Below are 21161 nucleotides of genomic sequence, written 5' to 3' on the forward strand. Positions count from 1 at the left end.
TAGTTAAAATTGTCTGCCTTAGGGTCCAGTATATTCGCTGGCGTCACAAACATCTGGACAGATGCAATCATACATTTATCATCTCAATCAGATTACTGCAATTGGTAAACCTGTTAAGCATCAAATCAAACTTTTGCTGTGAAGTTGATGTACGAAGAAATTTCTCTATTCAAGATTAATATCCATTATTTGTTGCGTGTTGTTCAATAAGAGTGTATATAATGTGGGAATGCGGGGCTAAAACTTTTCAAGCCATTACAGCGTAATTCTATGGATAAATTCTACATAACTTTTTCCCTTCTACGAAGGATAGTGTTATTGTTTTTGTATCAGCTTATTTAAAATGCTAATGAACGTATTACACTGTAATAATCATAAAGAAATCTTGACCCCATCGCATGGTGTTTATACAGTAAAACCTGTCAACTTGGCCACCTCTCTAAGTTGGCCACCTGCTTATCTTGGCCTGGTTCGTCTTGAACCTGCATTTTCTCATAAGACATTCGTTACTTATTACTATGTAAGTTGGCCACCTGTCTATCTTGGAAGTTCACGCCAAAGATACAGTTTTTACAAAGTGATAGTGAAGAATCGATTTCTCATATTGGACGTGCAATGCTTAAAAATATGGAAGCAAACACCTTTATCATGATAAAATGTTGGTTGGGAAAGGCAAGGGATTTACCAGGACATTCGAAATACTTCATTGATCTGCAGTAAACACTTTTCGTGTCATCGTTCTCAGAAAGAAATATTACAGCATTTGTTGGACAGAGTTTGGGTAAAGTAATCTGCGGTGTAGTGGTTAAGTACCAGACTTCCAAGTAGAAAATCAGGGTCGATTCCCGTCTATAACTTTTTCGCACAAAATAATGGTTACGAACAGAGATTTTTCTTCTGTTGGAGAACTTAAAATAATCACTGGCGAGAATTCGAATAAACAGTGTGTGCGTTCTTCATCATACACTTTAATGATAAGTATGTTTCATATTTATATTCGTCTCTCTCTCTTTCTTGACGTTTCCCTATTCTGTCGTTGCATCTTTCACTTCTCCCCCTCTCTCTCACATACACACGCACTTCATGTGGGTGTGCGTGTTCCAAAGTTAAAACGGAGCAAGAGATCGATAGACCTGGTCTGGAGAATGTAATTAGCTGGCAACTTCAGCGTCGAGTTTTTCGTGCTCTGGGCATAACATCTCCAGTTCTGATCATCTCTGAAAGAAATACTGTTTAAACGCGACGGAATAAGCAAAATATCTTTTTATCATCTAGGTTACCGAGTCTCAGTCGAATTACAGGGTCACTACGGGTTTGAATCCTCGACCCCGTGGTGGTCCATAAGCTACCCAACATTATCCGACTGACGCTATGATCTGTTTGAGCTCTAGCGTGTTCATTCTATCTGTGCAAATTAGAACGTTATATCCGCAAGAGATGAAATTGATACTGGATGTCCGGAACGGATAAATCTTCGGAAAAGACTAGAAAATGGCAACCTCTTTGGTTATTTGGAAACAAAATTTTATTTATACTAGTTCGACACAAATTTATTTCCATCTTATAATTCAATGTGATTTATTCACGTTGAAATTTGAAACATGCAAGGTCTGCTACATCTATAAGGAACATCCAATTTTGCATTTGAACATTTGTAACTTCTCATTATGATACGGTTTGGACTTTTAATATAGGATATTTCTGATAAAAATTTACCAGTAAAATAGCACTCATTCAGTTTTATCTTTCTTTCTTTCTTCCTTTATCTTTTCGTTTTTTCTTTTTCTTTTTTGTTCACTTTGCATTAGTAGTCTGGAATGGAAGATATTACCTACGCTACCTACTGGGTTTATTAGAATGTAGTTTGCATCAGTACGTCCAATGAACGCTAATGATTTTACAACCGAACAACGCGAAAACAAAGCATGTGTTCCACTGTTGACATTATCTTAGATGTGTCTGTGAGATCTACAGATCTACTGGAAATTGCGTATGCTATCCTTTTTGAAAGTGACTTAATGAATGTTTCAAGCATCCTCTATATAGTTTAATAGTCATGAAAAAATATATAAAGACAAACGTTATTTCTATATCACTGTTGGATTTCTGGTAACAGAACTTTATAATGTTAGGTACTTTTCTTACTAACTTTAAAATTCCACATTTTTATGTGTTCTCCCTTTTCTTTTTCTTCTTCTCTCGCCTTCTCTCTCTCTTCATCTCTCTCTCTCTCTCTCTCTCTTTCTCTCTCTCTCTCTCTCTGCCTGATTTCTGAACCTCTGTGTAATAGACATCCATTGGTTTCAATTTTTCATTGTGTGTGTTTCAGTTTCTCCCTAAATCAACTTATGAATCTTGTTTCGTCTCGGTTTTGTTATTTCATTTTATTGATACTAATGCATGTGTAGTTTGAAATTAGAATTGCGTTCATGTTGTTAGCTAATTTTAGTATGGGAGAGAATAAAGGAGGAGAGAGAGGGGTCTGTTTGCCAGACACGATTATGGGATAAGAAGGTGTGTATTGGGTGGCTTAGCTGCACAGCGTTAGCTGTCGCAAGTTTTTTGATGCGAAGTGTACATATATAAACTTATACTAGCTTTAGTTTAGTTCAACATAAAATTAGTTATAATTTATACTATTCTAATCCTCTTCAACGTCTACTCACAAGGGAAGCTATCCAACTTGTCGACGAGTATGGCATTGAAACTTGCACAAGTGGAAGGAAACATTGGAAGATGGAAATATGCTTACTCCTACGATTCGCAACGTCGTCGAACAGGAAGTAGAATGATCGTTCCCCCTTAGCCCCTGAAAGTTATGTACTCTGGTCATACATGCCAGAATGTAATACACTGGAACTTGTTTTCTTACGAAGACAAGTGTAGCAAACCTAAGATGATAACAGTCGATGGTGATTTGGATCTCTGGTAAGTCATTGATGAGAATCGGTTATCTTAGGTTTGCTTTAACCGATCCAATTAAAGATCCAACGGGTAAACGTGTCAACCGTTATCTTAGGTCTGACAAATGGAACCTGATACGCGATCGTAAGTTACAAACGAACACGTTTACCCGATGGAGAAAAAAGACGCTGAAACCACAACACAAAAATGCCTTTCTATTACTATTATTGTTATTATTATTTTATTATTATTATTATTATTATTATTGAAAATGAAATGAAATATTTAGTTTTACGTCCCACGATTATGCCGGTTAGGCTAAAGGAGACGGTGATGATGAGAAATGAATGAAAGGTGGAATGAAGAAAGTAGGAGGAAATGGGAGAATCCCGAGAAAACGGTGTTTGTCCACCACAAAGTCCACACGGCGCGAGCTAGGATCGAACCAGAGACCCCAAGCACTGGAGGTGAAGCTCTACCACTGAGCCACCGCAGCCCCCTTTATTATTATTAGTAGTAGCAGTAGTAGTATGATTATTATTATTATTAATAGTAGTAGTAGTAGTAGTATGATAAAAACTATTAATATGAGCAGTATGATGAGTAATAATAAAAATAATGAGAAGTCAGCAAATGTATTGTTGGGCCAGTTCAGTAACAAAGAACTTCGACCCGTCTTGAGTGTCCTCTAGCAGTGCTATGAAGGTTTTAAAATCCGCAAACAACCAAACCCCATACCATAACAACCATATTCCATACCTAACAACCTTATTCAGAAACTATCAACTAGAATTCTGCTGGCTTGAGTACACAAAACATGGGACGGCTTCACAACCCACACGAACACGAGCTCGCTACGAAAAAGAAATATTATATGATGATGATTATGGTGATTATTATTATTATTATGAGTAGTACTAGTAGTAGTACTGTAGTTCGTTGCGAAGTACAGTAATTTGTATAGGACATATCTATTCTCCGTTCTAGGTGAACAAGTTTCAGGCTTCTGGACACTATGAGTTTAATGAGTGGTAGGGTATGTGCTTGGTAGATGACGTTCATGTTGTATGGCAGTGACTGTTGTTTGAAGTAGAGTGATACAGAGCGTGAACATACTCATGTATCATATAATTAGTTCTATGGAGGAATAAGTAATGTGCGATTAGCGCTACGGCTTGTAATCCTCATGTTGTGGTACAAATATTAGTGACGGAAGTTACGCAAAAATACACAAAACATGGGACGGACCCAACGTACATTGACAAGCGTATTGCATAGGAATTGTTAAACCTGTTGAAGGTACATGGCGAAGGAGGCACTGTCATGTGGGAAGGACAGACATTGTGGCGTGATAGCGATATGATAGTAACAAGGAAAGTGATGGAATGTCGGGCACAGTAGCGGAAGAAAGTGAAATGTTGAATTCGGTTCTACAAATGGAGTCCGGTGCTAGTTTATATGAGCCATCACCTCCAAGATGAAAGAGAAAAGCATTCACGAATATTTCCCGGTGAAAACTAGGCAGAGTGTTTATGTCAGTGTGAAAGTTGCGAAACAATCCATAAACTGCCCGAAAGTTCAAGACAATACTGGACAAAGTAAAGTGAATTTTAACGGCTTTGGAGGGAGGTGGTACAAAGAAATACAAAATTACACGATTTCGCCAATATATGTACTCCAAATTTCAGGAGGCGCGAAACATGGGACTGGCAATTCACTACTGGCGTTTAAAGTTTTGGGCCAAACAAGCCAGTATGGCGATGAGCATCCCCAATTTTAAAGCAAGTACATATTTTTTCACCACTTTAAAGCTACTATAAAATATCATCGCGAAAGATCACACGGTTCGTTGCCAAGTGAAATGTTGTGATGAACACTATCATGAGAACCAAAGCATTGGAGTTTGTACTAGAAGTTACGGACTATGAACACGGCAATTCAATTGGTGTCCGCATTGTGTTCAATACCGACTAAAGTTGATGCGAGTACGAACTCACGCCTAATAAAACACTATCAGTGACTGAGGAGAAGTCAACCGATGTTGTCGTACAATCCGTTGCATCTACTACTCACTCTTATACCATTTAGATGTTCTTGTCGATGTCAGGGCGCCTTAGGAATAAATTGTAAATATGCTTTCAAGAGTAGGGAGGTCAGTTTTTCAAACGAGTTTTCGAAACACTACAAAGCAGCAAACTGCAATATATCGAATTTGACTGCAGTGCTAGTGGTAAATATCAACAGCTCTGGTATTGACATGGATGCGTAAGATATTGAAACCGGAAATACAAGGACCTTCGCTTTTGTTACTGAATTCTTGGCCTGGTCAAACCGACAAGAGTCTGCCTGCCAAAGCCTTCGGCAATACAGACATTACTTTGAAGATAATGATCATACCGCCTAAGTACTACCAGCCTCTGGATGTATATTTTTTCCGCCAATCTAAACTGTTTGCGCGTCGCCTGGAAGAATATACGTTTCGATGAGGGCCGTGCGTTCAAACTACATGACAAACTTTTAATTTTGAGGCTCCATTCTTTAATCTATAATAAATTATGTATATCACAGCCTAGCCTATGCCTAGCACAGCCTAGCACAGTGTAGCCTATGCTACACTATGCGTGGAAGGCGTCAGAATAAGTGGCACAAGAAATGTGTTGGACATAAATTTTGCTGTATGTGACATCTGCAACGCTCCTTCCTGAAGTCCAGTGCCATTATTACCTGCTCATGGTGCACTCAAGACCTTTGCTTGCAACATTGCCTTCTCCCACCACATTACCATGCCGTGAAATGACGTCGATGTAGGAAATGTGAACATTTTTGCGCGTTGCGAGAGCGTGCGTGGTTGTATAGCACCTGTTCAGCGAGGTGTGAGGGATTGTGCAATACCTAAGGTGGCGCCTGAAATTTTGTAGGCGTATTTCTCCAGACCTGCAAGTTTCGTGGCGATTGTGTCAATGCAGAACTTTGCCAGTCAAATACCAGCAAACCAAGTGTTAATGAAAATACATCGCTCCCACAAATACACAAATGCACCGAGCTATCTTTCCATCTTTGAAACGATGGCGTTTGCGCTCCTTCACCTTGAAACACTGTTCCCCAGCGATTGCAAGAGTGTGGAAATCCGTGAGACATTATGCCAGCTATTAAGAGCAACAGCCAAACAACACTTGCGTTCTTCATCGAGCAATGCTTGTTCGTAAATTTCTCCCAAACCACAACGTAATTATCGTTTCCGCACCCGCCCTACTCACGATGTTTCGCTCATGTAGACTTCTTCCTTTTGTCAAAGATAAAGCTAAAGCTGAAAGGTCACATCGGTGGTGAGATACAACACGAAGTGCCAACGGTTCTGGCTTTGCTGACATAGCAGGAATCGAGGCCGCATTCATCAGTGGCATGAACACTGGAACTGTTTTATGGTTGTCTTGCTGCGGAAGGCATTTCGACGGCGACAATGTTCAACGTTACGCAATTCGCACCTTTCCTATCTACACAGCTATTCCGCGAACTTTGTTTTGGTTCTCTCCGACACAATTTCGTACTATTACATGTACATTGTGTACTGACCATTATAAGTAAATATAACAATGCATATCGCGTGTGCTATTACGTATATGTTATTACTAGAAAGCCCGACGAATGTAAGTAATAAGGATACCCTATTGTATTCATCTGGTGCGTAATCCCCGTTCATCTCTGGAACTGGACGTGAGATCGGAAAACGGATTGCATATTTGGAAATCTGATTGGACGAAGACGACAACAAATATAATATTATCCCTATTGGCCACTGTTCGGTTCAATTTCGAGAGGTCACGTTCGGTCGGAAATGGCCAAATCGGGATCGAAAGATATTCGTTGTCGTCTCCGTCCGATCAGAATTCCCCATATGGAATCCATTTTCTGTACTCATTTCCGGTTCCGGAGATTACCAAGGGATACATGTTGACCGTTTCCTGTTGGAAATAAATGACCACTCGGACGTTGGGTCAAACTATATATATATATATATATATATATATATATATATATATATATATATATATATATATATATATATATATATATAATATGTTCCTACTCCTTATGCCCTGAAGACCAAGAATATGTGAATCCGGCTGCAATGTGACCACTTCTGTTCCGATTTTCAACCGGAAGTGAGATCAACCAGCATATATTCGTCCTCATAATGATATGACAACTTCGAATATATAATTTTGGCAGTTCTTCGACCCCTTTCTGCCGCTCAGAAATCACTTCTGATTACATCCGACGAAGTTGTAGATAGCTCTCCGCGCCCGCTTATATTTAGCTGAAAACCTCAATGTCACTTACTACTACTACTACTACTACTACTACTACTACTACTACTACTAATTATTATTATTATTATTATTATTATTATTATTATTATTATTTCTTCGTCTCCTTCGTCTTATTGCCTACCTCATGTTCGTATTGGTCAAGGCGTCAAGCAAGCGACTCAAGGGTCGCGACTTCGAATCCCAGTTGGGGTATGGTAGTGGATTTTAAAACCTTCATAGCAGTGCTAGAGGACACTCAAGACAGGTTGAAATCTTTCGTTACTGAACGGACCCAACAATACATTTGCTGTCTTTTTCTCATTATTGTTATTATTACTCATCATACTGCTAATATTAATAATGCTAATCATACTACTACTACTAACACTAATACTACTAATACTGCTATTATTATTATTATTATTATTATTATTATTATTATTATTATTATTATTATTATTATTATTATTATTATTATTATTATAGAAAGGCATTTTGCGTTGTGGTTTCAGCGTGTCTTTTTTCTCCACCGGGTAAACGTGTTCGTTTGAAACTTACGATCGCATATCGTGTTTCATTTGACATCGATTCTCATCAATGACGTACCAGAGATCCAAATCATTATCGACTGTTATCATCTTAGGTTTGCAACAGTTGCCCTAGTAAGAAAACAAGTTCCTATGGGGGGAAACGGGACGTGTAAAAAAGTAATAGAATACGAAAGATATTGCTGTCGAATTTATAGATTTCGGTTTGAGGAAATGAACAGTGTCACTCCAGCTTAGCGCTCCATACTTTTTTTTAGCCATCCATAAATGGGAAATGGTTTTAAAATTATATTTTTCCTTTCAAATGTATCTTCTTTAAAAATGTCCTTCAACTTTATTGTTTAATTCTTTTCTACTTCTTAATTATAATTACATATATTTGCTGTTTACAATTTATTCTATGTCATACATTTATTAGTTACATTTTATGTTTTATACATTTGAAGAGAATCTAATGACAATTCAGAGCAGCAGGGTCATGCACAGGATGTAGGCCCTGGCTGTCCAGAGGCCCACGCCCCAAAATAACTACGTTTCTGTATATTTCACCAAATTTTATAGATAATAGACATTTTAGTACAATATGTTCTCAAAGTTTATTTGAACGTCTCAGAAAGCTTTCGACCCCCGAAATAAATTTCTGCCTACGGCCCTTGAAAGCAGTGACCGATTTTAGTGAGTAATTGGGGGTAATGCCTTCCTGGAACAACGACAGTTCCCCAGAAGTCATATCATTGATAGTTTCCTATATGATATCAGTATTTGTGAATTACCACTTTTCACTCACAGAGTATTGAAACGCACCCCAAAAGAACTGTTGTGAAATCTTCATTGCTTCTCCGCTCTGGCCCCGACGTTGTACATATACCACATCAATAATATTACGATTTGTGTCAGTGATCCCGAAAAGTATGAACGCTACACAAATATACGATGTTTTCGATTCCTTTTGCCTTTCACCTCCCACCCAGACTACCATGCCAACTGATACTTAATTTGGACTTAAGCAGCATCGGCAAGTGTAACTATTCAACTTTGTGACCCCGAAAACTATGCATTCGACACTAATATTGTTCGTATTTGATTAGGTTTACATGCCATCTTCTCCCCTTCGTAAGGATGGTGTCAGTGTCTCGCCCCTACAACTATGGAGGAAATGTAACCAACTTAAGTATACCGTACCTATAAATTACCAACTGTTTCCGGTGATCTTTTTGGAAGAGGAAATCGTTAACTACTTTTTCCATTTCAACGTGGTGGCCTCCTTCGCTTTCCATGCTGAAGATTGCCGAAAGCTGAACTGGGTCTGCAACATTGTGCTATGAATATACGTTTTAATGGATTTTAGATCATTGAATGCTAGCTTAATTCCTGCTCTCGTCACAGGAAAAGTGAGATACAATTATAAAAGAGTACGAATCTAAACAAATATGGAACACTACTAGCAATAACAGTTATCTAAGATTAAAAATGTAACTAATTCATTCCAAGCTCAAATTTCACTTAATTTGTTCTTTCGTTCCTGTTTGGAACCTTAAAATTGTCGCAGCAAAGAGGTGATACATTTTTTGATTAGAATTCACAGTCTATAGCTCGTTCTACAATTTCTTTTTCATGTAAGGCAAAGGGAAAAGTGTGAAATTTATATAAAAACCTGGAAAGTGAAATTACAAAACTTAAATGATCCGCCTTTGGCCATGGGCCTGCCGCACCGTGACGTCGACATGCTCATGATATGATGTCGAGAAATGAGTTAAACTAAGGCTGCAAGAGTTGATATCAAAGCTGAATATTGTAAGCAAATGAAAAGCGTGTAATAACATCTCATATTTGAAAATAATTTCGGCCTATATTAGCCGTGACTACATTTAATTCAAATTGAACTCTTGGAATGTACACTATGAGTGTAGATAAAAGAAAAAACAGTAAGAACGGTCCGAATTCGAACCTAGGACCTTGCACGTAGAGTTCATTATACTAACCATTCACCTAACACATATTGACGCAAACGCGCTATAGGTTCGCATACAAGTGACACTCTATTGTGCATTTGCATTGTTTTTTTAAGAAAATTTTTTTTTTTTTTTCAAAAGTCTAACACGCTTACGTCGATTTGTTTCATTTCGTTTTATTTCATTTGACATTAAAGCATCAGAAAAGATTATTTATGTCTTAGTATTTGGTACTACTTTAGCAGACGGTTCTATCAGATATACACTTTTCCCTTTAGCAGACGATTAACACATCTTTACTGCCTTAAAAAGTGTTCCTGAACAAGATAAAGTTATTCGCGTCCTGTAACTAAGCTATAGGATTTCTACGCTCAATGTCAACGGCACACCACCGACTAAGATTTGGAATATTCCATTCTATTAGTTTCCCAACATTGCTATAGTATATGAAAGTATATGAAAAGTATATGAACGACTGCGTACAGTTCTGCGTGGTTGAATGGATAAAGTCATGTTCGGTAGTTAAGAGGTTCGTAGTTCGAATCCTGTCCCCGAAACTAAAGATTGTTTAAATTCTTAATTCTCGAGATCTTGAGATCTTTATCTCCCTTCGCAATCAACTGATGCTCTAAAACGAGTTCTTCACCTTAATTCGACAAACGCTTGATGTTCGGAAACTTTCCTTCTGTTTCACAAAATCACAAATTTCGTCATAATATGGATGCTGTCCGATCATTTTTCTCCAATTCTAAACTTTCATACGTAAATCATCCCTCTCGGTCTCCATATTTGAATCTCTCTTTCTCTCTCTCTCAATGTCGTCCACTATGAACGCAAATAGCTTAGGATCAAACTTTCGACTTTTGAAACCAAATGTAAGCGCTCTAGTAATATGCTATCATAACTATGTAGGTTTGTTTCTAAGAGGAGCGTCATTGTAAATTGTGTTCGAGGAGAAAGGATTCTCTGCTGACATGGAAGTTTCACTTTTTAAATCAGTGTTTTACTATACATTTGATCAATAATATGTGTTATCAAACTCAAGGGAGAGGGGAATTACACCCTCCTATTCTGCCCAAATGACACCTCTGGAACGTTTGCTTGCAATTTCTGGAAAGTAATTAAATGTATCATTAAATAACACTCGTTTCTGTCAGTAATTTTTAGGGCTCTGCACTCGCATTAGTCTTTGGGAAGCTCAAATCTGCTGCTGTGACTGACAATTTCCATAGATCTCACAAGGAGCATCTTCCTAGTTTGATGTGATATGTACTTTCTGAAGAAGGGAAAATGCAAATGGAAACATTTTCTGACATTTTTATTCAATCTCTAAAAGGGCATTTCAGAACAAACGAATGAAAGAGAGCTTTAATACCATAAAGCTTGTGGACATGATTTCTCTTTTTCCCTCTGAATGGAAAGATTATATCACGTTATCTAGACTACTTTAGACAGGGAGAGGAGAAGGAGAACGAGTTGGAATGAATACCAGGAGTAGGCGATCGATATGTGTGTTTCTGAATGCATAAGCACACGAAACAAGAGTTTGTTAGTAATTTGAACTTCAACATTTTGTAACATTTTCTATGTCGAGTATTGTACCAGTACAATTTTCATTTTTCCAAACGTATAGAGAAACTTTATTGAAGTAATGTGTTAAGGTAACCAAGAGAGTTCTGTCGTTTTTTCACCCACAACATTCGAACGTCGATAACTCACCTAAGACGTATCTGTAAGATCAAAAATAGTCTCTATCAGCATCGAAGACCTTCTGACAACATTCTGCAAGACCAGGGTTTCCATCACGGTAGAAAATGGTGGGCTGTTTCGGAACAGCTTCATGGGATGCTAACCAATGATGGCAGTGCCGTGGAGCTTCGTACAGGACCTACTTCTCATCGCATGTTAACACCCTATCCAGAAATGACTCCTTCCTCAGATGAGACAGCAAAGAAACACAAGTGTCTGCTCGAATTGTCTTCTGGCTTGTAGACAAATCATGTAGGACCCATCGACCCAACTTGTAGTGCTTCCCAAGTTGATGGAGGTGCTGCCGGATGGTTTCTCCATTCAGACTGAATTGTAGTAGCTGTTCCTCACATGTCTGCCCACTGATTTTCTTAATTGCTGCCTGAAGATCTTCATTTTGTACATGTGTTCCTCACATGTACATGTATATGTACTGCTACACTCTCGGCGTAGTCACGACACCCTCACCAAAGGCCTGGTAATTCTTACGCCCCGCTGCAGCGGCGTTTGATCCCAGTTTGAACTTGTACAACATACACAGCCTTATGACGCTCTGTGTAGGTCCCATGTTCACTCTGTCGTTACGCAAGTTAACGGTGTAACTGAACTGCCACAACCAGGTAGTATGATGGACATACCCACACCAACAACTGACCTTCGCCTTATCTCGATTCGCATCCAAGTCAGGAGCCAATTGAACACAGACCTCCGCAAAAAGTGACTGTACTTTCTTGGTTAGCTTTATATAACCAAGAGCAGCAAAAATAACGTAATAAAATTAACACTGCACAGATTTACCGACGCTTTTCTCATTCGTCAAGCCGGCACATGCAGGCGTCGACACTGTTAAACCGTAGACCACCTTCGTTGACCTAATCAGAGGCGGCCTTTGGGGGTGGCGACTGGGGCATCCGCCCCAGGCCCCGCGATAGCATATTCTCTTGTCACAATCAGCTCGAATATGCGGGGCCTCTGCAACATTCTAATGTACCGTAGCTTAGAGTTAAGTGAATACTTTGGCCAATAATACGGTGGGTGGATTTCTTCGGAAACCAGTTTTCATAAACCAGAACTTCTTACTCAATATTTTACTTTTAGAAGCCTTAAATTCCCGAAATCTACACCATTACTATGAAAGCGTTTAGCATGATATTTTCGGTTTTAAAGTACCGTAATAATTACGCCCTTGAGTTTCGGATTAGCAATGGGTTAGCAAACAAAGCGACGCTAATACCATGCACGTGACTCTAAATGGCCTTATCTCAACTTTTCTTTGTTGTCGAAATAGAGTGAGAAGTCATGTTGTTTGTTGCTTTTGGGTCAGAAGAGTGGTCCTGTTGCTACGGACACCTCTGAGTAATCGCTTCCCAGAAATAACTCCTATTGCATGCCTTGTGTAGCACCTCAGTTTGGCTTCGGAATTCGGACCGTGCAGTCGTAGTGAGATGTGGATACGTAATATTATGATTAGTGCGTGAGTGTCTTCCGATTATTCGTTTACTGGGCAAAGAATAAGTGACCATCATGAGTGGCAGAGACAGAGACAAATTCCGTAAATACGAAAGTGGGGCTGCGAAAGCCAAGAAACGGACATATAAAGAAGATTTCATTCAGAAGTAAAAGGGATCTTTGGACAAGTTTGTTGTAGCGGTAAAATCAGCGGATCAATACCAAAACTTGAGAACTTGAGAAACTGAGGATGATGATTTGTCTGTGACTGTGAGCGACCGGTGTGATGCGACAGACCAGGTTGTGATACCAAGTTTTGCGACCGACGAAGAAAACAAACTAGCCGGCAACAAAACTGTTTCTACGCCCTGTTGTCCCACAAGCAACAATGAAAACTTGGTGCATTTCTCTGGGGACAACGTTGTTGCAACAGACCCGGAAAGTGACCTCTCCTGTGAAAGCGTGATCATTCCTCTGCATACTTCTGACACTCTTCAAACGACGAGCACACTGTTCTACGACATATACGATCCAGGTAATTGGAAACATATTAACAGTGAAGTGTGTGACATGTTAGTGGAGAAGGGTCCAATCAGGCTAAGTGACTGTGAATACCCAAAGGACGAAGGTAACAGACATTTTTCGAACAATTTCTTTACACGGAGGATGCCGAACGGAGAAACTGTGGATAGGCGATGGCTAAGTTATTCGAAGGTCAGAGACAGAGTGTTTTGCTTTCCTTGTAAGTTGTTTGGCACGACAGCTACTAGATTCCAGTTAGCAAACGAAGGCTGCTGCGACTGGAAGCATCTTGGCGATAAACTTCAGCACCACGAAGTTTCTGTAAATCACGTTAAGTGCATGACGGCGTGGTTGGAATCTGCTCGGAGAATGTCCAATGGTAGCGCAATAGATAACATGATGCTAGAACGAATTAGAAAAGAAAAGCTGCATTGGCGCGCAGTGTTAACAAGAATTCTAGCGATTATACAGTCCCTTGCCGAAAACAACAGCGCATTTCGAGGGAGAACGGAGAAACTTTATGCGCCAAACAATGGTCAGTTCTTAGGCTTAGTTAAGATGCTGGCCAAATTCGATCCAACCATGCAAGAACATCTCTGCCGAATTAAGAACGACGAGGCTCACGACCATTACCTCGGGCATAGGATCCAAAACTAGCTTATCGACCTGATGGCGTCAGAAGTAAAGGGGAAAATTATTGATAAAGTGAAACTTGCTAAATATTTTGCCATCATCCTTGACTGCACGCCTGATGTTGGCCACAAAGAGTAGATGTCCCTAATAATGCGTTTAGTGGACGTATCAGATCTGGAAGTGAAGGTGGTGGAGCACTTCATCGAATTTCTGGATGTGGACAACGCAACAGGAAAGGAGTTGTCTGAAGCTCTTCTTGCCGCACTGGCGAATCTCGGTCTGGACATCGCCGATTGTCGTGGCCAGGTGTAAGACAATGGTACGAACATGAAGGGAAAACACCAAGGAGTTCAAGCGCACATTCTTCGCATGACCAGTCGAGCATTTTACACTCCGTGTGGCTGCCATAATTTGAACCTTGTTTTAGGAGACATGGCTAAATGCAATTCTCAAGCAGTGACGTTTTTTGGTGTCATACAGAGAATATATAAATGCTTTGCTGCCTCGGCTGAAAGGTGGAAAATTTGGGAAGAAACCGTGCCTTTCATGACTACAAAATCACTTTAAGAAACGCTGTGGGAGTGCCACCTGGAAAGTGTGAAAGCGCTGCGTTATCAGACGAAAGAAGTCAGGGAGGCACTGTTGACTGTTGCAGATACCGCCAATGATCCGCTAGTAAAAAGTGAAGCCGAATGTCTTGCAAATTATGAGCTCGAAAGCTTCGAGTTTATTCTGAGCTTAATCATATGGTATGACATTTTATTTGCTGTGAAAGCTGTCAGCAAAACTTTGCAATCAGCTGACATGCTGCTCGATGTGGCAATACAGCAAATCAAAGGCCTTGTTACTTTCTTGAGAAAGTACCGGGAAACCGGATTCTCCGATGCTATGATCGCAGCAAAGGAAATTGCGTCCGAAATGAACGTAGCTCAGAAATTCAAGGAACGAAGAGTCAGGTGCAAGAAAAAACAATTCGATTATGAGGGTAACGACGAAGAAACATCTTCGCCGGAGGAGTCCTTCAGAACAGGATATTTCTTATTGATAGTGGATCAAGCACTTACCTCAATGGAAAAAAAATTCGAACAACTGGAAGAGTATGCTTAAATCTTTGGATTTCTATACAACTTGAAGGGTTTGCGGTAATTGAACGACGATTATTTGTTAAAGTGCTGCATGGATTTGGACAAGATGTTACGCGCAGAAGATTCACGCGATTTGGACGGAATTGACTTGTGCGCAGAATTGAAGATTTTTCGAGAAATGCTTCCTGATAACATCAATGCCGCCCAAGAGTGTCTTCAGTACGTTTGGCCCATTCGAGATTCATTTCCCAACATCGTTATTGCATACAGAATTATGTTGACAATTCCTGTGACAGTTTCCAGCGCTGAAAGAAGCTTTTCGAAGCTGAAACTTATCAAAAACTATCTACGATCAACAATGTCGCAAACAGATTGTGCGGTTTAGCTATTTTGTCCATCGAAAAGGAAGTTGCCTCAACAATGGACTACGAGGACCTTATCAACGATTTTCCACAGCGAAAAGCCAGAAAAGTGGACTTCCGTCTGTGACCGTCAAAGCAGCTGCTTCGTAAGTCAGTGATAGTTTTATTATGTGTTCTAGTTTGTTGATCTTGCATGCATGTAAAATGTTTCCGAATCATTAATGTCGTAAGTTATATCGACCCCCATGCCATAAGAAGCCCTTACCCCTCAAAAATTTCACCTATGATTCCTGGCTTCGGAGGGGAAGGGGCTTCGCCTACCGAACCCCCCGCCCGGGGCCCCACATACTACTAAGGCCGCCTCTGACCTAATTATTTTAGTTTTTCTAAAACTCGGTTAGACTCCAGATTATTTTGCAAATCGAACGTATTTTCTCTGTTGAAAGGAGAGAAAAAGTATGGTCATCGTGAAGAAAAATTTGAATTCCGGATTTCAATTGGTTACACGTTTCATGGCCTATACATACTGAAACAGTAATTTTTCGACATTTGTCGGTCTATTCATTCTTTCTTCTGTTCATCCTGATGTACACTTCTCCAAGATATAATTGCACGCCCGAATTTTTCTAAGTCCCTTAAGATTGTAAGTTTGGCAACATTGCAGTCGCCGTGATGGTAGGGGAAGTGAAAAGAAAAAAAATAACGAGACTTCCCAACACAGCTCACAGTTTGCTGTTTGAAATACTCAGTTCTCTTTTTATAACTTGATGTAATGATACATTTAGAACATCATAGTACTTGGTAATTGCAGATAACTTGGTTGTAAGTAAAGCACAAACGCTTTTCGACCGCAATATTCGTTAAAAAAGGGAGAGAGAGTTGTTAAGAAATTCGTTCTCTATTTATGAAGTAGGAATTGAACTTCATACTTGTTTCAGTAGCCATGCGACTTATTGCTTTCTGCGCGGATTTAGTACTTTTGAACCTGGTTCGAGTCCCACTTGATGCTCTTACTTTTTATCGTTTTGTAATTTTTCATTTATTTTTGCCGTATACTTTTATAGTATATGTATAACAAGGAGGTGATGGACAACTTTCTAATTTATCCAAAAATAAGAAGGTTTACAGGTGCAAAACCTTTTCTATATAACCCATTGTGATTCCTTTTTGGTGGAAATTACTTCCTGCATCGATCCGTATGGTTTTCGTAAACCTCAAAATAAATCCGGAGTTCTAGTCTCCAGAAGATCACTATCAGCCCTAATACCTCCTCCATCACTATTGTCCGTTCTCTGTAGGATGGAACATTGTTTACAAACAACAATTGTAGTGTGAGCGTCAAAACCTTGCTTCTCACCCCTACATGGTTAATTCATGGTCGCCACATGGATCGCCGAGCCGAATATATCTACTTCTGCACAGTCATGGGCCAAGTGCTATTACTACATAAATTGCTGCTTTTGAGATGACTGAGATATAAACGTTATGACAAATCGAGTTAGTTATTATATAATACAATCTTACATATAATGTACACTCAATTTTGTACAAGTGTTCTTGTTCGAAAGTGTGCGAAGACCTTGTACGCCTGGCAATATTGGAAGATTGCAATTTGTGTTGTAAACAATAAACAGAGAGGGCGAAGACCGTTAGGTTCGCTGGACAGCGTTGTTTTCATGATAAGGCGACAGAAACATACTGTACTGATTGTAAACAAGGACTGGGAATTTCGATGCGAGTACAGGTGGAAATATTCTCGCCACATATTGCCTGTTGGTGAAGGTTTGCAATGTTGCAAACTGCTAAGTCTAGAATTTCATACTAATTCAACGAGCTCTGAGAAGGATTAGTATAATTCAATAATTATAAATACTAACAAGCATAGACTTAAAGTATTAGGAAATAAGCATGCTGCTGTAAGAAGAATGTACTACATATTGAATTACGTGTTCAAAGTACAGAATAAAGCGAATTCAAACATGTAAACATTTTAAAGCTGTACACATTTGCCCTATTTGGGTGCACTTACCAGACACTGTCCAAAAAGAAAAAAAAAAGCGTAAAATAGGTAGATCGAGCGTGAGCATGAACCCGGCTCTCACCGGTATTCCTTATTAAGGTTTTCCTCAGTCCCCACGAGGTGAATGCCTAGATGGTAGCTTCTGAAAGGCAGGGGCGGATCTAGGACGGACTTCTAGGGGGCGGTGGGTTTTAATACTACTACCTAGAGCTACTTTTAAGAGCTCCAACCTCTGGGATGGGTTTTGTTTAAATATATAAAGTAAGAAAGGTTCCTTTCCTGGAGGGGGCAATCGCCACGATCGTTCCCCTAGATCCGCCACTGCTGTAAGGTCAGAATTGGGCCAAACACTGAGGCCCAAGAATTGGCGGGAAATATATTCCTTCAGAATATTATGGTGCCAACACTTCCACAAATAACGTCCGAGAAGTTGCCCCCCCCCCATTGAAGCACTAATGATCTCTTCTAGTGCAATCGTTAGTGCTTCGTTTGTGCTTCTTAGAACACCAACTCCCAACATTAGTGCTTCAATAGTTTGGACGCTAGAAGCAAAAAACTTTGGGGGGGGGCAACTTCACGTTAGCACCCCAGAAAGCACTAACAATTAAGCCTAGTGCAGTCGTTAGGGCATCGTTAGTGCTTCCAGAAAACACGAAAAGTTTCGTTAATGCTTCACAATTAGTGTGGCTATGATCAGTTATATGTCACGAAACTCCCACAAAGAATACATGGGGAATTTTTTATTGGCTCAAATTCCCAACGAATTCTAAAGCGCTAATGACCTCTTCTAGTGCAATCGTTAGTGCTTCGTTAGTGGTTCTTAGATCACAAACCCCAACATTAGTGTTTCAATAGTTTGGACGCTAGAAGCAAAAAACTTTGGGGGGGCCAACTTCACGTTAGCCCCCCCCCCAGAAAGCACAAACAAGTAAACCTAGTGCAATCGTTAGTGCATCGTTAGTGCTTCCAGAAAACACGAATAGTTTCGTTAGTGCTTCACAATTAGTGTGGCTATGACCAGTTATATGTCACGAAACTCCCACAAAGAATACATGGGGAATTTTTAATTGGCTCAACTTCCCGCCAAATTCAAAATCGGTAATGATATCTTTTAGTGCAATCGTTAGTGCTTTTTAGAAAACCAACACCCAACATTAGTGCTGCAATAGTTTGGACGCTAGAAGCAAAAAACTTTGGGGGGGCCAACTTCACGTTAGCCCCCCCCAGAAAGGACAAACAATTAAACCTAGTGCAATCGTTAGTGCATCGTTAGTGCTTCCAGAAAACACGAATAGTTTCGTTAGTGCTTCACAATTAGTGTGGCTATGACCAGTTATATGTCACGAAACTCCCACAAAGAATACATGGGGAATTTTTAATTGGATCAACTTCCCGCCAAATTCAAAATCGGTAATGATATCTTTTAGTGCAATCGTTAGTGCTTTTTAGAAAACCAACACCCAACATTAGTGCTGCAATAGTTTGCACGCTAGAAGCAAAAAAACTGTAAAGTGGAGCCAAATTCACGTTAGCCCCCCCCAGAAAGCACTAACGATTAAACCTAGTGCAATCGTTAGTGCATCATTAGTGCTTCTAGAAAACACTAACAGTTTCGTTAGTGTTTCATTATTGGTGTAGATATGGCAAATTGTATATGACGAAACTCACGTAAGATAAACATTGGGAATTTTCATTGGGTCAGATACCCACCAAATTCAAAAGCGTTGAAGATACCTTCTAGTGCAATCGTTAGTGCTTCTTAGAACACCAACTCCCAATATTAGTGCTTCAATAGTTTGGACGCTAGAAGCAAAAAACTGTAAAGTGGGGCCAACTTCACGTTAGCCCCCCATCAGAAAGCACTAACGATTAAACCTAGTGAAATCGTTAGTGCATCGTTAGTGCTTCTAAAACACTAATAGTTTCGTTAGTGCTTCATTATTAGTGTGGATATGGCAGATTGTATGTGACGAAACTCACGTAAGAAAAACATTGGGATTTTTTCATTGGGACAAATTCCCGCCAAATTCAAAAGCGCAAATGATATCTTTTAGTGAAATCGTAAGTGCTTCGTTAGTGCTTCTTAGAACACCAAGTCGAAACATTAGTGCTTCAATAGTTTGGACGCTAGAAGCAAAAAAATTTGGGGGGAAACTTCACTTTAGCTCCCCCTCCGAAAGCATTAACGATTAAACCTAGCGCAATCGTTAGTGGATCGTTAGTGCTTCCAGGAAACACTAATGTTTTCGTTAGTGTTTCACTATTAATTTGGCTTTGGCGAATTACATGTCACGAAACGCCCGTAAGGAATACATGGGGAATTTTTCATTGGGACAAATTCCCGCCAAATTCAAAAGCGCAAATGATATAATTTAGTGCAATCGTTAGTGCCTTGTTAATGCTTCTTAGAACACCAAGTTGAAACATTAGTGCTGCAATACTATGGACGCTAAAAGCGAAAAAACTTTTAGGGTGAAACTTCATGTTAGCCCCCAGGAAACACTAAAGATTAAACCTGGTCCAATCGTTAGTGCATCGTTAGTGCTTCCAGAAAACACTAATGGTTTTGTTTTGCTTTACTATTGGTGTAGATGTGCCCACTTATGTGTCACAAAAATGTCCAAACTCACGAGGTCGGCGCTCACGAGTTCGAAACTTACGCTCACTCGACCTGAACCTTACGAAGTGAGCGTGAGATAAGGCTGATGATGTGAGCGTGAGGTTGAGTGGGCTCTAGGTGAGACTGGTGAGATGAGCGTGAGGTCATACTGGTGATGTGAGCGTGAGGTCAGACTGATGATTCGAACGTGAGGTTGAGTGAACGTGAGGTCAGGCTGCTTATTTGAGCGTGAGGTTGTGTGAGCGTGAGGTCGAAATGAGTTTGTGAGCTCAGGTCGAAATTATTTTTTGAGCATGAGGTTGAGTGAGGTTAGGTCAAAGTGGTCACCTATGGTTACGAAACTCCCATAAATACATGGGGAATATTTTACTGGGACTAATTCCCGACAAACTTAAAAGAGCTAATGATATCTTTAATACAATCTTTAGTGCTTCGTTAGTGCTTCCTAGAGCAGTGACTCTTAACACTAGTGCTGCAATAGTTTGGTCACTAAAAGCAAAAAAAAAAAAAAAAAAAATTGAAGGACAAACGTGAAGTTAGCCCCCCAGGAAGCACTAACAATCAAACGTAGTGCATTTGATAGTACATTGTTGGTGGTCCTAGAAAACACTAATAGTTTCGTTAATGCTTCATTATTAGTGACGAAACTCACGTAAGCAAAGCATTGCGCATACTTCAATAATTATAAATGTATCAACTCAACGGTGATATGTATACACGACCCCAAAAGAACATTAAAACCTGCAATTCTCCTTTTCCTAAAATAGCAGGCAACCCGAACAGCTCGGCGGTTGGGTTGGTTGAAACTTCGAAAGGCGTTGGACTAAACCTCAATTTTGTCAAAAATATATCAGTGTGGCAAACTGCAAATAAGAGAGAAACAAAAAACTTTCTAATTGTAAATTCTAGTTCAAAGTTCGAAGCACTTGCTTTTGCACGTGATTTTCTGTTTCTTTTTTTCAGGGAACAGAAAACTTCTGGCGTCTAAGAAATTATATCATATAATA

At 39.7% G+C, this 21161-nt stretch overlaps 1 protein-coding gene across 1 annotated transcript in view; it reads left to right on the forward strand.

The window, feature by feature from the left end:
* Positions 1–21161, forward strand: part of Grd (gamma-aminobutyric acid type A receptor subunit Grd) — a 1945208-nt gene that overhangs the window by 590745 nt on the left and 1333302 nt on the right. The window lies entirely within an intron of this gene.

Source organism: Thermobia domestica, chromosome 3 (assembly GCF_964235325.1).
Source record: "Thermobia domestica chromosome 3, izTheDome1.hap1.1, whole genome shotgun sequence".
Lineage (NCBI taxonomy): Eukaryota > Metazoa > Arthropoda > Insecta > Zygentoma > Lepismatidae > Thermobia > Thermobia domestica.